This window comes from Suncus etruscus, chromosome 20, assembly GCF_024139225.1.
Source record: "Suncus etruscus isolate mSunEtr1 chromosome 20, mSunEtr1.pri.cur, whole genome shotgun sequence".
Taxonomy (NCBI): Eukaryota; Metazoa; Chordata; class Mammalia; order Eulipotyphla; family Soricidae; genus Suncus; species Suncus etruscus.
In genome coordinates this window covers 4336615-4354980 of record NC_064867.1, presented here as the reverse complement: position 1 = coordinate 4354980, position 18366 = coordinate 4336615, and positions in this window count along the sequence as shown.

Sequence of the window (18366 nt, the reverse complement as noted above, 5' to 3'; positions counted from 1 at the left end):
TGGTAGCAAGCTTTTTTTCTTTACCGTGAGCTAAACATGTAAAATTTATATCCTTAGTTCTCAGTATCCAACGCAATACAAACAACATTGTCGCAATTTGGAAAGCACTCAGTCAGAAAAGCATCTACATAAGACAAGGTCATAGACTGGTTAAAATGTTCTCCTTTGCTCTGGTGTGCCTAGCTGGTGGAAATTGTTTTGAGAACATACCCATAGAGAACAGGAGATGGAGCTCTTCGCTAACAGGAGCTCAAGGTACCGCCCAGCTTTTAGGATTAAACTCATTTACTTTTAGCCTACAAGATTCAGTCAGACTCGCAGAAATCAGGGCTGTCATGATGTACCCTGATTATCAGTTACATATATGAGGAAGGACCAACTTTGGGGAAATCCAAGTCCTTCTTAGTCTCTAAAGCTAAGTTCTCTTTTCTTTCTCTCTCATTCTATTTTTCTCTTTCTTCTCCCCTCTCCTTTAACCTCTTCCTCCTGCTCTTCATCCCTCTTTCTAGCTGTGTGTGTCAGAGTAAGATATTGCTTCTCTTTGACATGAAAAATTGTTATCCATTCTCAAGTGCAGTCTATTCAAAAGAAACTTTAGGACCCTTCATTTCATCAGGGCAATCGCTCTTAAAGATAACCTAAGTATTCTTTTCTTCCTTCTTACCCCTCGTAAACATGTTTTATTCTTCACAGCATTTTTCTAGAACCTTCTAAAACCTTTCCTTTTATTCTGCTTGTATAGAAGAAAAAATCATTTAAAGGTAAAATTCAATCACAATAATAAGAAAGCAAAAGGTAGATAAAACACATTATTCTCTCTGAGAAAATACTGAGGAGACCCAAAAAATGCTTTATATATCTAAATGAGTATCCCAGTCAAAGAAAAATTTATGGAAGGATTCCAGGGGTACTTAGCTGCACCAATTAAAATCTGTTTGAACATCTGTGTGGTTCCCGCTGGACACGATATATCATGGAAGCTTTGGAAATGGCACCTTTTAGTTCATTCTCTATGTTTCTCTTTGAGTACACTTATAGAAGGAACAGTCTCATAATTCTCATTAGGTTATAAGTGAAATGAAGATGGCACTAGCTTGAATTTCCACTTGCAGAAATTTGTCTTATTTTTCCCCAAAACAAGTAAACTCCAAAGAAAGATGAACGGTGGTTCTAGCCTTGTAACCATGGACAGCTCTCATCCAGATACTAGGTTCCTTAGACAACTAAGCAAAGGCTGTCTTTTTTTGTTTGTTTTGTTTTGTTTTTATTATTGTAAGAATTTATTCAAGAGACAAAATTGATTAACATAGTGAGGTAAACTAACATAACATAATATAGTGACGTAACATATAATATAATTGATATAATAATACATGTAAGTCAAAGAAAGTTTCTGATTAAAAACACAATTTTTTCCATAATGGCTTACATATCTTTCACTGTAGTATTTTAGGTATATATTAACATTGAATCAAGGGAATACCCATCACCAACTTGCTTCCTCTGGAGGGCAGTATTCTCTGCTTTTCTTCTGAGTTAGGAGAAGTTCTTAGTTTGTCTTCGTATCTTAACCGAGACAGTTCAACTACAGGGGAATGACTTGATGGCCTATCATTTCTAAAAGATAAAAAGTTGAAGGCTATTGCTTTAAATGAGGACACATTTCAACGAATACTCTGTACTATATGTGTGTCAAGAGTTTTCATAAAATATCTCTGAATATATGTTGTACAAGGCAAAAAATAAAACAAAACAAAACAAAAAACTGTCCTGAAAGCTTTCAGTAGAACAGAAACAGCTACCTATGATGACAAAGACAGAGAAACATAGCTATAGAGGAAAACTAATGGTCTGTGATAACTCTGGTTAGGAAAGACTTCTGAAAAATGGAGGATTAATTTGAATTTTAAAGGATATTCTAATAGAGCAGAAGGAGAAATTCCAAGCAACTGAGAAGAGTATGTTGGGAAGGATAAATGTGACAAATTGAAGAATTTTAAAAAAAAGTTATAAATACTTTGGAAGTGAGAGAGTGTAAAATAAAAGACTGAAAACAGGTAAGAGGGGAAGCATTTTTGCAATATCTACTTTTGCTACCTGGTGCTCAACCCTAATCTCATAGATAGAAGCCTCAGACATGGTTTGCAGATTTTCTCCCAAAATTTCTCCTATAAGAGAACAAAGTGGATCATTTTGTTCTGGTACAATATTCTTGCAGTTATCAAAATAGCACTATTCTACAGTTCAATGGGGACCTAGAGGCTATTGGGAATTTTTTATTTTTTGATGTTTCCTAATTGTGCTGAATTTGTTATGAAAAATGTTCTACTTCACTAAGTACTTTGAATGACATGACATTTAATTTGTGAAAGTCAACTCTAGAAGTTCTTATATTAAAATTTTATAGTCAACACTAGAAATGTCCTATTACATGACACTTTTTAGAAAGTGGATATGCAAAATACTCATTATGTATATGGCCAAGGTATCATTTGCCTATAAATAAAACCCCCAGTAATATTTTATATGATGTCCTTCAAGTACTGTTAATAAGGAAACCATCTTAATGGATATAGGTCAGTGATTTTGGAGTTTATTAGTTAAATTATACAATAACATGGAAAATAACATGTTATTGAAGTTAAGTAAATACATTGAAAATAAAACAATATCTGTGAACCTGGAAAGAACTTTAATAAAGTATTTTTATTGCTTTTTCTTCAGGTATTTTTTGAGGAGGTGGGTACATCCAGAAATGCTCTGGGGTTACTCCTGGCTCTGCACTCAAAAATTTCTCATGACAGTGCTTGGAGGATCATATAAGATGCTTGGATAAAACTCAGATCAACTGTGTGCAAGACAAGAGCGTTGTCCATTGTACTCTCTCTCTTACTCAGTGAATTATTACTTTCTAATTTAATTTTATTAATTGATGATATAAATAATACCTAAACTGTGTAGTTAATTTAGAACTTGGTAAAAGAAAATTGTACATATTTATCAGAAACATCTATATTACTTATTTAATAAGATAATTTATACTTTTTTCCTTTATTGGATATAAAAAACTCAATTTATTTATCACAATGTTTATATTAGCTTAATATTCCATATTTTTATGTCCTACTACTGTAATTTCATTTAAATTTTAACACTGTTACTATGAAAATTTCTGTTAAAAATAAATTTAAGAAGGGCAGGAGAGACAGTGCAACAAGTAAGACACTTACCTTAAACATACTCAAGCCAGGTTTAATCTACAAGCACTGCATATGGACACAAAACCCTGTCAGGAGTAGTCTTAAAGTGCAGAATCAGGAAGAAGCCCTGAAAACTACCAAGAGGGACCAAACCCCCACTCAATACATAAATTTAAGATTCCATATTTCACTGGCATTTTATATGGAATAATATTGTTAATTGCTTCTAATATAAGTATCATTTGAATGTGACTATGAAGTCTATAACATTATAAAATTTAAAATATAATCTTTGAAGAATAACTAGTTATTTCCTTAGTGTGATAAATGTATTACTATTTGATATCTAGGAGGAAAGATTTGAGAAGCATTATTACTGTTAGAAAACATAACTTTCCAGGTAACTAGTGCTATAACCAACCAATTTGACAATGAGTAAGAAAATATTATGTAAGGGGCCGGGCGGTGGCGCTCGAGGTAAGGTGCCTGCCTTACCTGCGCTAGCCTAGGAGACGGACCGCGGTTCGATCCCCCGGCGTCCCATATGGTCCCCCAAGCCAGGAGCGACTTCTGAGCGCATAGCCAGGAGTAACCCCTGAGCGTCACCGGGTGTGGCCCAAAAACCAAAAAAAAAAAAAAAAAGAAAATATTATGTTTTAGAGGAAAGTTATCTTTTAAAAGATATATTTACTTTATTATAATGTAAAATAACATTCCATATGTGATAAGAATAATAGCTTTTTAAAAAAGTGTTTGAGAGATCTTCTTATCTATGACAATAATCAAACTACTAAGAGAAACGAAAGTGGAATGCATTGAAATATGCTTTTTGTTTGCTTGCTTATATTTGTCTTTTTTTTTTTCAAATACTACAAATTGTTGAACATGCATTTGGGGAATTCTTTTTTGTTTGTTTTGTATTGGGGCCACACTTGGTGACACTCAGGGGCTACTCCTGGCTATGCCCTCAGAAATCGCTCCAGGCGTGGGGGACCATAAGAGAAGGCCTGGGGTTTAAACTGTGGTCCGTCCCAGGCTAGCACATGCAAGACTTATCATTTGTGTCACTGCTCCGGCACCACATTTGGGGATTCTTATAGCAGACAGATTTAAGAATTAATATAGCATGGTTTGCTGTAATAAAATTCACATCTGATTTATAATGAGACTGACAGGCATTAGAACTAGGTAACAGATGAAGGGCAATTTTTTCAATCATGAAAGTGTATTATTCGGTAAATATATGCTAGTAAATTCTTCTTTTCTGTTCATATCACTAGGTGTTAATAAAAAGACGCATGCTCTACTAAGCTGTACTTATCAACACAACCCTAGGTTCCAAAATTAAAATAAAAGGTAAAGTATTTGATAATCTTTATAGAAATGTTTCATAGACAGATAACTTAATCTACAGAGAAAGATTTTTTTTTAAATATGGGGGTTTGTTTTGTTTTCTTTTTGTTTCGTTTTGTTTTGTTTGTTTGTTTTGGGCCACACCAGTGATGCTCAGGGGTTACTTCTGGCTATGAACTCAGAAATCGCTACTGTCTGGGGACCATATGGGATGCCAGGGATCAAATCCAGGTTCATCCTGTGTCAGCCGCATGCAAGGCAAACACCCTACTGCTGCACTATTGCTCCAGTCCCTGAAAGGTTTTATTTTTGATTTTATTTTTATTGATTGGTTGATCGACCGACTGACCTTTGGACCACACCCAGAGATGCTCAGGGGTCACTTCTGGCTCTGCACTCAGAAATTGCCCTGAATGGCTGGGGGACCATATGGGACACCAGAAATCGAACTGGGTCAGCTGCATGCAAGGCAAAAGCCTTGTTCTCTCTCCAGCCCAGAAAAAGATTTTTTTAAACAAATACAGAACTTCCAAACATCCCAAGTTTCTGAAAAACAAGCAAATATTCAGAAGAAAATTACATCCGATTTCTCAGTGCTCTTATTTTTTATACTTAGATAATGTACAAAGAGATAATTTTTTAATATTTGGCAGTTTGTTAAAACATAGGGCAGACATTCATGTGTTATAAAACATGTGAAGTGCAAGAGTTTTTAGTCAAGATATAAGAATAAAATGAGAAAAATATTAGTTGATGTACAACTGAGTGATGAGGTTTAAGAAATTAAAGTTATTTTCTCAAAGAATGGAACAGATGAAAATATAGTTGTTTTTTTTTTTTTAAATAAGCTTGAGACATTTAGGAATTTTATTATTGAATGATTAAAAATAGTTCTAGGAAGCCATTTACTCTGATTGAAATGATAAAATATAATAAACCCTTCCTGTTGAATATTTAGATGATAGACCTGTTAGTTCTTCCTGTGTATGTCACCATGAGATACACGATTACAAAGGTTCATGACTGAGTTTGAGTCATACAATGTACAAAACCTTTTATCAGAGCACAGTTCCCATCACCAATGTCCCATTTCCTCTGGCTTCCCCCCTGCCTAATTTTGTGGTAGATATTTTTCTTCTTCTTCCTTTTCTTTCTTTTTCTTCAAATTTGTCTTTTAGACACTGAATTTGCAATATAATTACTGAAGGAGGAAAGATACCAGGGTATCCAGATAAGATATGCAGCTCTCACTATTAGCAGATGACATTATATTATATTAATATATCCTAATTACGCTATCAAAAAGATTCTTATATGATAGCTTTATTTATTTATTTACTTTTGGTTTGGGGGTCACACTCGGCAGCACTCAGAGATTACTCCTGGCTCTATGCTCAGAAATCGCTCCTGGCATGTTCGGGGGACCATATGGGATGCTGGGATTTGAACTAAAAACCTTCGGCATGGAAGGCTAAAGCCCTGTCTCCGTGCTATCTCTCTGGCCCCGATAGCTCTAAGGGATTGCTCTCAGGGACTACTCCTGGTGGAGCATGGACAATATGGGGTGTTGGAAATCAAACATGGGATAACTATATATGTGTATTGCAAGCTCCCTACTTGCTATACTATGGCTGAAGTCTGAGACTTGTAATATCGAACTTCATTCTCTATAGAAACTGTTGAATGCTCTTTACAATACTTTTAATGATTAGGTTTCAAGCATATGACATCAAAATACCACAACCTCCATCATAATGTTTGCTACGTTCTGCCAATATCTCTGTGACACCTCTTCCCAACCCATTAACCCTTATCACCACCAGAATGGTAAACCTAGTTCTGTAGATCAGTTCTCAAGTTCTATTGCATTTGTCCATTTGTTATTTTCTTACTATATTTCTTTTATATCTCACATAGGAGATATCATTTTATATATATTTTTCCTGACTTCATTCAGTACTCTCCAGACTCACCATGTAGTGGGAAAATGCATGTTTTTGTCTTTTCCTGTAGCCCATTAGTATATAGTAGAGCCCATTGGTATTGTGTATATATGCCATAATTTCTTAATACAGTCATCTCCAGCATACTGAAGTTGTTTCTAGATTTGGGCAATGGTGAATAGTGATACAATGAAATAGGAGAACAAAATCCTTTTTGGAACTATTTTTGGACTCTTGAGGTAGATGCCAAGAAGTGGAATTGCTGAAACATGTGGAAGCTCCAATGGTGAGAAGTGTTCAAATTGTTTTACAAAAAGGTTGAACCAGTCTACTTTCTACCAGCAGATTTTTTTTTTACTCTCATTCACACTGACACTGGCTATTTTTATTCTTTTTGTTTCGTCAAGTTCAGATGGTGTGAGGTGATATTTCATTGTTAGTTTAATTTAAATTTTCCTGATGATGAGTGATGCATACCATTTATTTTTATACACTTATTAGTCACCTGTATACATTCTTTTTGTTTGGTTTGGTTTGGTTTTCAGTTTTTGGTTTTTGGGCCACACCAATGACACTCAGGGGTTACTCCTGGCTATGTGCTTAGAAATCAATCCTGATTTGGGGGACCATATGGGGTGCTGGGGAATCGAACCATGGTCCATCCTAAGTTAGCTTGTGCAAGGCAAACGCCCTACCATTTGTGCCACCGCTACTGCCCCACCTGTATACATTCTTTAAGAAGGTTCTGTTCATGTTGTCACCTCATTTTTCAATGAGGCTAATTTATATTGCCTTGATAAGCTTCACAATATTTTACAATACTTTTTATAATGCTTTTTATAATACTTTACAGTGTTTTTTATATTTGAGGCATTAACCTTTTATAAGATGATTGGCAGGCAAATATTCCATCCCAGTCTGCAGGTTTTTTTCCCAGGGGGTAGGAGGCATATCAGGTGTTATTCAGACCTTACTCCTGGCTCTTTACTCAGGAATCACTCAGGAGGATGTGTATGTGACAGAAATCTAACCCCAATCAGACACATGCAAGGTAAACACCCTAATGGCTATACAATTGTGTAGACCACTGTCTGGTTATCATTTCTTCAGCAGTGCATTTCTTATTTGATGTAGTTCCTTTTGTTTATCTTTGTTAACTAGTTAATCTAATACTTTTACAAAAAATCTTCATAATTACATAATGTTGTAAAACCAATATTACAAAACTTAAAAAAATAAAGAGATGAAAAAAATAAGTCACCTATAATGTCTCAATTTATCATGCTGTATAATCAAATTTTTATGATTTTTTATTGTAATAAAGGTTTTACTAATGGAATTTGGTATAGATAGAAATTTTATTCTGTAACTTATTCTATCTAGGTAATACAATTACACATAGCTTGACAAAAGTAAAAAGATTATAAAGAAAAAGCACTCTCTGCTTTCTTATGCTTTTATTTGGCATACCACCTTCCCTTAGCCTGATATAAGTAGATTTTTTTCTAACCTACCTTAGAGCCTCTTCTCCATCTATCCTCTCTCATCACCACAAGCAAAATATATCTTTCTATCCATGATCTTCACAAAATGTTATGCAGCATGTTATTTATAGAGTTCTACCTCTTGTGCTCAAAGGACCATTTGGTAGTGGGGATAGGACTAGGCTTCCAATATTCAAAGCATGAGCATTAGCTATCCTTACTCCATAATTTTTATTCTAATTTTATGAAGTTATTCAAAAGACTTTTTCCTCCCCCAAATAAATATATTTCCGTGCATATATAATAGCATCTGTCGTTAAGTCTATTCCCCTCTGCTATGTTCCAAAATTACTTTATCTTATTTCAACCATTAAAACCCCATTCAAAATATTAAGTTATTTATGAGTCATCCTCCAAATATAGACCTCTATCACTACTACTTGCTTTTTGCCATTTACCAGAAAATTTCACTGATTTGTAAAAAGAATAGATTTCTTACTCTGATCTGTCAAAGCATTTTCTATGAAGTGGCTCATACTTTCAGGTGGAGAGAAAGGGAATCTGGAATCCAATCTTTAATTTCTTTAGGGAAAAGGGAAAACCAGGTAGCCTAACTTTAGCCTACTTCTCTTCCATCTAAATAATAAGGCTTGAAAAATTAAATTATCAACTTCTTTTTGCAGATATAAAAATTTTACGATAAATTATTGAAAATTCACTAAAGTAGAAAGTACAAAGATACTATAAAATAGTGGTTAATGTAATATTCTTCATAATCATAAATTATGTTAAGAGAACATTTTGAACACTGATATAGATATATAGTTCTCAATATATTTCAGGCTACTCATTTTTCACAAAGAAAATGACTGTTCTTTCATACATTATTATACCAAAGGAGTGAGCAAATGAAACTTCTAAAATTGTCTCTGTCAGATTTAAATACAGCTAATTTATTCACTGAATTATCAAATCTCATCACAGTTATTAAAATACTATTGATTGATATTTTTTGCCTTTCATAATAAATGCACCTATCTACTGTACTTTAAAATAAAAAATTATAATAACAACCAGGTTTTAAAATAGATCAAATTGTACTGGTAAAAAAAAAAAAAAAGACAAAGTTCAAATAAAAAAAAATTTGCCAAAGATGGTGTTACTTGAACTGAATAAAGAGTGAGGAAGCCTACAATTAATCTCACATAAATTTTTTTCTAAAATAATAAACAGATTCAGGTTTTAGCTCCATGCTATAGAATTGGAAATTTGTACTTTTAACCTTAGAACAATAAAAAGCTGAACAAAGTAAAAGTAAATAGTTTTCCTCAGACCTGTAAAGGAATTGAAGTCACAGCAAAGCACTCCTATGAGACCTGAAGTTAAAAAAAAAAGAAAGAAACTAATACAGAGAATATCAAATATCAATTGAAATGGAAAACCACAAATAACTTTCTGATAAAGTAGACCAGAAATCCCTGAAGCCATAGAAAAAAATAGCCACTTTGACTTATTTCTGGACCTTGAATGTAGAGGAATGAAAAATTTCTAAATTTCATTTATTTTAAGAGAAAAGAAGTTTGCATTTTAATCGATTTCTTATAGGGAACCACCAAACTCTCATAATAGTTAAGAAAAATTTATGTGTTTCTCAGCAGAAAATAAAAAGAAAATTGACCATTTTGAAGACTACAAAGAGAATTTCCCAAAGTTCTGCTCTCAAGAAAAAATACTTATAAAAATACAATAAACATACTTGGAGTTATCTACTTGGCAAAGCACAACTATCTGAGTTCCCATCCAGAGTTTTATTACTTCAGAAAAGTTTAAATAAAACTTGAGATATACTTATGAACCTCACTATTCAAGAACACAGACTTACAAAAAGACTAATATTTTAATCATAGTATTAATAAAATTGTTCCTCTTATTATACATGATACATCAACAGGATTAACAATAATGATGGCAGATTAGGTTTCAAGTGCTAGAAAATATCACAGCTTCTATTTTGAGAGTTGTTAGGAATCTCCAAATACAAAGAAATAAAAGAATGAAAATATGACAGTGTGGGGAAAATGCGGTCTTTGACACCAATAGCAAATAGATACTCAATTATTAGCTGGCTTGAAATATTCAACAATCTCCACTGACTGTGCCACACTCCTTCTAAATAAAAATATATAGATTATAAACATGTAATATCTAAAAATTATATAAATTATGCAACACAAAGTATAAAAGAAAAATATCACTGGACTTGGGAAACATAACTCCACTGTATATATTTCACCATAACTTTTATAATAGATAAATTATTGCCTAACAATTCGATAAACACACGTGTAGTATTTAAAATGATCATTTATTAATTTCCCTACTATAAATATGTATATTAAAGAATCTACTAAACTGATTATATTCTCTAGCAGCATACAGTTAAGTCAGAAGGCAATAAGCTCAAATATGCTATTTTTAATAAATAAACCTTTAGTTGAATTACCATAAAATACACTTTAAAATTATTCATGATTAAATTTTAGCCATCTAATGCACAACACCCTTCACAAATGTATATTTCCTGCCACCAGTGTTCCCAGTTTTCCCTCTACACTCTCCCTAGCTTCCCCCTGACCTGCCTCTATGTCAGACAATTTTTTACTCTCTCATCTCTTTTTCTCTTCTTTTAGACACTGTGGTTTACAATATTGTTACTGAAGAAATATTAAGCATGATACTTTATCTCCTTTCAGAACCCAGTTCTTCTCCAGAGTCAGTTCCAACTATCATTGTCAGATCTCAACCATCTCTGCCCTACCTCCCCCTCTATTTGTGCCAAACTTCCAACCATCGATGTTTCTCCTGGCCCACATCTTTATTATTACCATATGGTAAAAGATAATCATTTAAAGTAGCAAATACCTGGAATATAAAACTTGCAAATAACTCATGGATAAACAAATTAGAAAGGAATTATTAAAATGGATAGAAAAAATAAAGGCTTTTTTTGAAACTTCATGAGCTAGATAAACTTTGTCAACTTACACAACTGAGAATTTCAATCTTCTTTTAAATCAGAAGCCCCCATTGTGCAGAGTGGACATAGAGAAAAGCTCTCTTCTCATGGTATGGTCAAGCAAATAAAGTCACTGACTCTAAGATTTATATCTCTACATTTGGGTTCAAATACTAACAGAACCATCCATAATTTTGTAAACAAGGAAAGAACAACATTATCTAGCCTTAAGTTGTTCATTTGTAAATGGATATGCTACACTTGAACTTTATAACTAAAACTAAAACTAACTAGAAGCTTTTATGGAAGCATTTTTTAAAAGTTTAATACACATGATTTTCTTTTGCAATATTTGAATTATTAATATTTAGCCATTTCAACATGATAATCCCTTATTGGTTTATTCAGTTCAACCTTGCATTGCAAAAATTTTTGATAGTGACATAATTATCCACATATTTGCCTTCTTACTCTTCCAATTCTCACTCTGCTAAGGGAAATGTATCAGTATAATAATCTCAAGAATAAAAACATGTGACAGACTATGCACAGCATCAAAAATAAAAACAGTAGATAAAGAAATAAAATGGTTTCTTAAACTGTATTTGAGTGGACCTGCTTATAGGTGTGATTAAGACTTTTCTTTTTCATCAGATTGAAAATCAATTTTGAAGGTCTATACTCTGATCCAAACCCTTTTCTGTTCTTTTATAGTCACATAGAACAAAGAAATAAAATCTGATTAATAGTTTTTAAAGAGGATATTTATTTTTATAAGTAGATGCTATTTTATAAGTGGATGCTATCAAATGTTCCTAAAGTTAGTAATTAAAAAGGATGAAACCCAAACCCAGAATCACTATTTTAAACAATATTCATATTTTTGTTCTATTTGATCTCAGTATATATATATATATGACCTTTTATGTTCATCTATTTATAATAGAGTTTCTAAATCTTAACATAACTTATCCTTATATTCAGACAGTTCTTGCTTGTAGTGGGGCATTGTATAATAATAAATATAAAATATAAAGTTCATGTGTTGGGTGAGGCCACTCTAGGAACCGTGTTTCTAACCCCTCAGGCAGACAGGTTTGATGAAGCAGAGTAAAGGAGGAGAAATAATTCACAAGCAGTCAGTTAATGTTTTATCGGAGTCATCTTGCCTTTCTTCCATGGCTTTTCTCTGCCTTGACCTTTTCCTCACAAATGCTTGTCTGCTAAGTTTTCTGATGCACCCCTATCTCTGCTTTTTGCTGTCTCTCTACTTTACCTCCCCGCAGCCAAACTTTTTATTCTTTATTTTAAAAGCTCACCCCATACCAGGCATAGGCAGGTCTGATCATCTGGGTGGGATTAACAAACCAAAAGAGGTTAGGGAGGAAGAAGTTGGGAGGAAGTGTATTGGGTCATTAGTTAAATAGCCTATTTGAATAGCATCCCTAACCTCTACACACTAAATGGCAATTGGCAAACACTTCCTTCACCTTATTATGGCATCCATAAATGTCTCCAGAAAAATGCCATTGGGTCTGAAGGCAAAACTGACTCAGGAAACTAATTTAGAATGATCGCTGTCACACGAGAAACATGACCTATCTCAATAGTTAAAAGATCTGGTGTGCTCTATTTTTGAAATGTATGCTTAAGTTATTGTGTCAATCCCATTTAAAATCTCTCAGCTCAATTGATAAGTCTATTCCTGTTCTCTCATCATGTCAATGGAATTTGATCTTTTCACCAGAAAGTTGCTTCACTTATTGAAGATCACCATGGCTTCCCTCTAGTCTACAGTATGTGTTTGTGTGTGTATCTATGTATGCATTTGCATAGCAAACATAAAACTGGTACATTTACCATGTATACATCTATATTTTATGTTGGTGATCATATGTTGGATCATATGTTGGGTATCATCTGTTAACAGACTGAAAATTTCCCACTTTGATTTAATTTCCGAATATAATGTTATGAAGTGATTTAACAAGTCAATGTTACATAAATTTCATTCACCACCTTGGTTTGTATGTAATTGAATAATGTTACAATGTAATGTGATTTTCACATGCCTGCTAATATATATCTTCTCATACAGTCTACCTCACTATTTTTGTTTTTTCTAAGGATGGCTTTGAGTTGGAGGTCCCATCAAGTAATATATTTTTCAACTTTATTAATTTACTTATGCTTTGGGCCACACCTGGCAGCGCTCAGGAATTAAACCTTGCTCTGTGCTCAGATATCAAACCTAGCAGGCCTTGGGGACCAAGTGGTCTGCCGGGATTTGAACCACAGTTCTTCTGCATGCAAGGCAAAACCCTATCCATTTTGCTGTTTCTTCAGCCTGAACATCAAGTAATATTAAGGATTATTTTGACTGTGTGCTCAGGAGTCATTATTTAATTTTTTAATTTAATTAATATTTGTGACATACAAAGTAATTGGTAGTTGAACTTTTGGCATATAATATTTCAACACCAATTCTACCACAAGTGTCAAATCTCACAACTAGTGCTCCAAAACCCCATTATCACCATACTCCAAACTTCCTCCATCTTCCTGCCTATAGTTTGAATGTATATGTATATATATATAAAACTCTCAATTCCCCCAATATAACCAATCTCAGAACCCTGTTCTCTTATTACCGTATTTTCCGGCATATAAAACGACTTTTTGTTTTGTTTTGTTTTGTTTTTTGGGGTCACACCGGCAGCACTCAGGGGTCACACCTGGATCTAGGCTCAGAAATCTCTCTTGGCAGGCTCAGAGAACCATATGGGATGCCGGGATTTGAGCCACCGACCTTCTGCATGAAAGGCAAATGCCTTGCCTCCATGCTATCTCTCCAGCCCCTAGATGACTTTTAAAATGAAAAAAAGTCAACCGAAAATCGAGGGTCATCTTCTATGCTGAGTATATCCCCAAAAACGTTTCAATATGCCACTAAACAAAAATCATCTGGATATTGCAACAAAACAAATTTTCTAACTTGATCCTGTATAAATCACTACAAGGCTGCTCAGACCGCCTCTCTAACTCAGCCAATCTGAGCAGGCTTTTTTTTTTTTTTTCCATTTTTTTCCTTTTTTTTCTTTCTTTTAATTTTTTTTTTTAATTTTATGAAGACAGGGCTGGAGAGATAGCATGGAGGCAAGGCGTTTGCCTTTCATGCAGGAGGTCATCAGTTCGAATCCCGGCGTCCCATATGGTCCCCCGTGACTGCCAGGAGCAATTTCTGAGCCTGGAGCCAGGAATAACCCCTGAGCACTGCCGGGTGTGACCCAAAAACCACAAAAAAAAATTTAATTTTATGAAGACAAAAATACAAAGAAAGGGCAAGGTGAAGTTACAGTGGAAGACAATCACCCATAAACAGAATTCTCAAACAAAATCCCATTGCTGACTCCTTAATTGTGATTTTTCAGCCAAAAAAACATTAAGAAAAATAAAACAAAACACATGCACAATTGCTTTGTCCCTCAAGTCCCCAGACTGTAGTACATTATAACATTTCTTAGCAGTACACAACGCAATCTAAAGCTACAACATTTATGTACCTCCTTTAACATTAAAGGCTATAGTATTGTTGACACTGTTGATCATGATACATTATTTCATTAAGGATGAGTCAAAGGAGCACAGTAAAGAAGGTGGTATAGTGGCAATTGTTTTCAAAGGCCCAGCAAAATATAGGGGACATGGAAAGGAACAGCCTTGGCCTAAATACAAGGAGACCTTACCCATGAAGTTTTCTGGCATAAGATCAACCCTAGGCTCCAGGCATACTAGTTGTCCAACCCAAGTCATTGTCTGTAGTGCCAATTTTATTTTTCACACAGTCACTGTTGTTGGGGTAAGTTTTCTGTAGCTAAGGATCCTGAAATATGTCCATATCCTACATCAAAGTCAGGATGATGTGGAGCATCCTTTAGTTTCAGTCATAATTAGAGGGCGATGTAGAGTGCTCAGTCCTGAAAGCAGGTTGTCGTTGTTGTTAAGTCCTCTGGGTGTTAAGGGAAGTCTCTGTTGAATAGGTCTATGACAGAGCAGTCCTAGGGTCTTCCCTGGTAGAGGATTGCTTTCAGGTGATGTTCTACACAACTGTGGTTGTTTTGTAGATGGCATCCCTGGTTTAGGAGTAAATGGACAATGCCTGTTCTTCTGAGGTCTGAGCCAGGTCTTTATGACAATGTTCAGGGTGTAAGGTCACACTGCATTACAAGATTTGTGTGTTCCCATCTCTATTAGATAAGAACGTGTTTGTATATATACTAATTTCTCATTTTAATGTACCTATGCAAAGGAAGAACAATGCCACATGGCGTGATTGGTGCCTATGAGGATGCTAGAACAAGCCCAACAATCAACTTGACTTGGTTCTAACATAAACTTTAAATGGAGGGACACTTCTACAGACTTCCTTATTAAATAGATAACAAAGAGAATGACAGAAAAAACACATATATAGAGGGGAAATTTTGAAATAGTTGGGTGGGGTGTTAAATTCAGTAAACCACTTTGGTCTGTGATTTGATCTGTATGGTATTAAAGGCAAAGTGGGTAAATGAGGGGAAATAATGGTTGGGACTGAGGCAGTAAAGGACTGGAAATGAGCTCTGTAGGGCAGTGTCAAGGGCACAATACAAGATGGGTATTATGCATATGTAAAATATATGCATAGAATACTATCAATATATATTGTATGTGCAGGGGGGTTTAAAATATAGACAAATGAGAAAAAATTGCCAGTGAACAACCCAATGCAACATCTGCCTGCCTTCCTCCCCATGCCCCTCACCCTTAGTGTAGGGAGAGGGGAGAGGTCTGAGGATCCCTAGAGAGTCCACCTGGCACCCACTTCTGGACACCTGGGCCAGCACCCAGGAAAGGTCTGGAGTCCAGGGGAGAAAGAAGGGGATGGCTGAGGGCTTTTTTTTAATATTCATTTATTGGTTGATTGGTTTCTGGGACATACTCAGCAGCAATCAGGGGTCACTCCTGGCTCTGCACTCAGAAATTGCCCCTGGCAGGCGAAGGGACTTTATGGGATGCTGGAAATCGAACTGGTTTCTCTCAAGTCGGCCGCATGCAAGGCAAATGCCCTACCATTGTGCCACCTCTTCAATTCCTTATTACTTAAATTAAAAATAACTTAAATATAACTTAAATGATTAAATTTCTTAATGAAATTTATTTTTATATACCATAGATACATCAGATTATCCTTTCTTTGTCATCTGACTTACTTCAATATATCTTCCAATTATAATCATTCTGTAGCAAATCGTATGATTTTATCAAGCCTTACAGCAGCATATTATTCCATTGTGTATATACCATATCTTCATAATCCATTCTTCTATGGTTGGACACCTAGGTAGATTCCATTTCTTAGCTATTGTACTAATTGCAACAATGAATTGTGATGTACAAATATCCCTTAAAATGAATATGTTTAGGTCATGGGGAAAGATACCTAAAAGTGCAGTTGCTGAGTCTGATGGCAGCTCAGTTCTCCAGAATTTTTTCCATAGGGATTGAACCAGATAATATTCTTACAAGTAGTGGATGGATGCTCCTTTTTCACCACATTGTTGTCAACACAGATTGTGCCAACTATTTATGATATGTACCATACTCACTGGAGTGTCTCATTCTTGACTTTATTTGGATTGTCCTAATATATAAAGCTGTGAGCACTTTTCATGTGCCTATTGGTGAGCTTGTCTTCCTCTCAGAGTGTCTGTTCATTTCCTCTTCACATTTTCATATGATTTTTATATTTTTTTGATCTTTATTAATTATTTATAGGTCCTGGACATTAACCCTTATCTGAGGTGTCAAATAAAATATTTTTCCTGTTCAGTTAGCCGTCTTTTAGTTTTAGCTCATCTATTTTTCCCAATCAGAAACTCTATAACTTCATTTAGTTTCACTGTTTTATTTTGTTGCCTTTGCCAGTGGTATCACATCACTGAAAATACCTTTGAGCTCAAAATCTTGGAGCATTCTGCCTATGATGTCCTCAATGTGCTTCATAATTTCTAGTTGGATCTCTAGAGTTTTGATTCACTTTGAATTGACTTTTGTGTAACTTGTGAGATAGAGATTAAATTTTAAATTCTTACATCCAGTTTTCCCAGCACATTTTGTTGAATAGGCTATCCTTACACCATTTCATGTTCTCAGCTACTTTACCAAAAGCAAACTGGCCTATTAAAAATGCTTCACATCACTAATCATAAGTAAGATGCAAATCAAAACAACAATATAGCACCATCCCACTCCATAGAGACTGGCACACAACACAAAGAACAAGAAGAATCAGTACTGGCAAGGATGTGGGGAGAAAGGAACTGTTATTTACTACTGGTTTTGAATGCCATCTTGTCTAACCTTTCTGAAAAACAATATGGGTATTTCTCAACGCACTGGAAATTGAACTCCTATATAATCCAGCTATTCCACTCCTAGGGATATACTCTAGGAACACAAAGACACAATACAAAAATGCCTGCTGCATGCCTATATTCCTCGCAGCTCTATTTAAATAGCCAGAATCTGGAATCAACATGAATTCCCAACAACATATGAGTGACTAAAAAGCTCTAGTATATATTATAAACATAATGAATTCTATGCAGCCATCACTAAAAATAAAGTCTCGAAATCTTTCCCTACATATATGGACATGAAAACTATTATGCTGAATGAAATAAGTCAGATGGAGAGAGATAAAAATGAAATAGTCTCACTCATCTGTGGAATTTAAGAAAAATAATGGTAATAATGTCCAAAGACAATAGAGATGAGGGTTGGAAGGACTGGCTCACGATATGAAGCTTACCACAGAGTGGTCAGTGCAGTTAATGAAATATCTACACTAACAACTATCCTGACAATGGTATTTAGTGAGATAAATAGAATGCATTTATTGAAGACAGGTAAGGGGTGTGGAGAAAGGAGAGGCATTGGTGGCTGGAAAGTTGCACTGGTAAAGGGGTTTTACATTTTATGATTGAAATCCAACTATATATATATGTTTATAATCATGGTGCTTAAATAAAATTATTAAAAATAAAATAATTTTATTTTTATATTTATTTTATTTATTTACTCATTTGTTTATATTTACAGTGGTTTCTATGTTGTTTATAATACATACAGTTATTATATACAATAATACAGTTGATTTTTTCCCATGGGTAAACTTCTTGATCACATTACAGTCATACAACAGACTACAACTTTCTGCACTGTGTATTTCCCACCACCAATGTCCCCCGTGTTTCTCTCACATCCCCCCCGTTTCCTCTCCTCTTCCTGTCTCTGGAACATACATTTTTCTTGTCTCTCTATTTCCT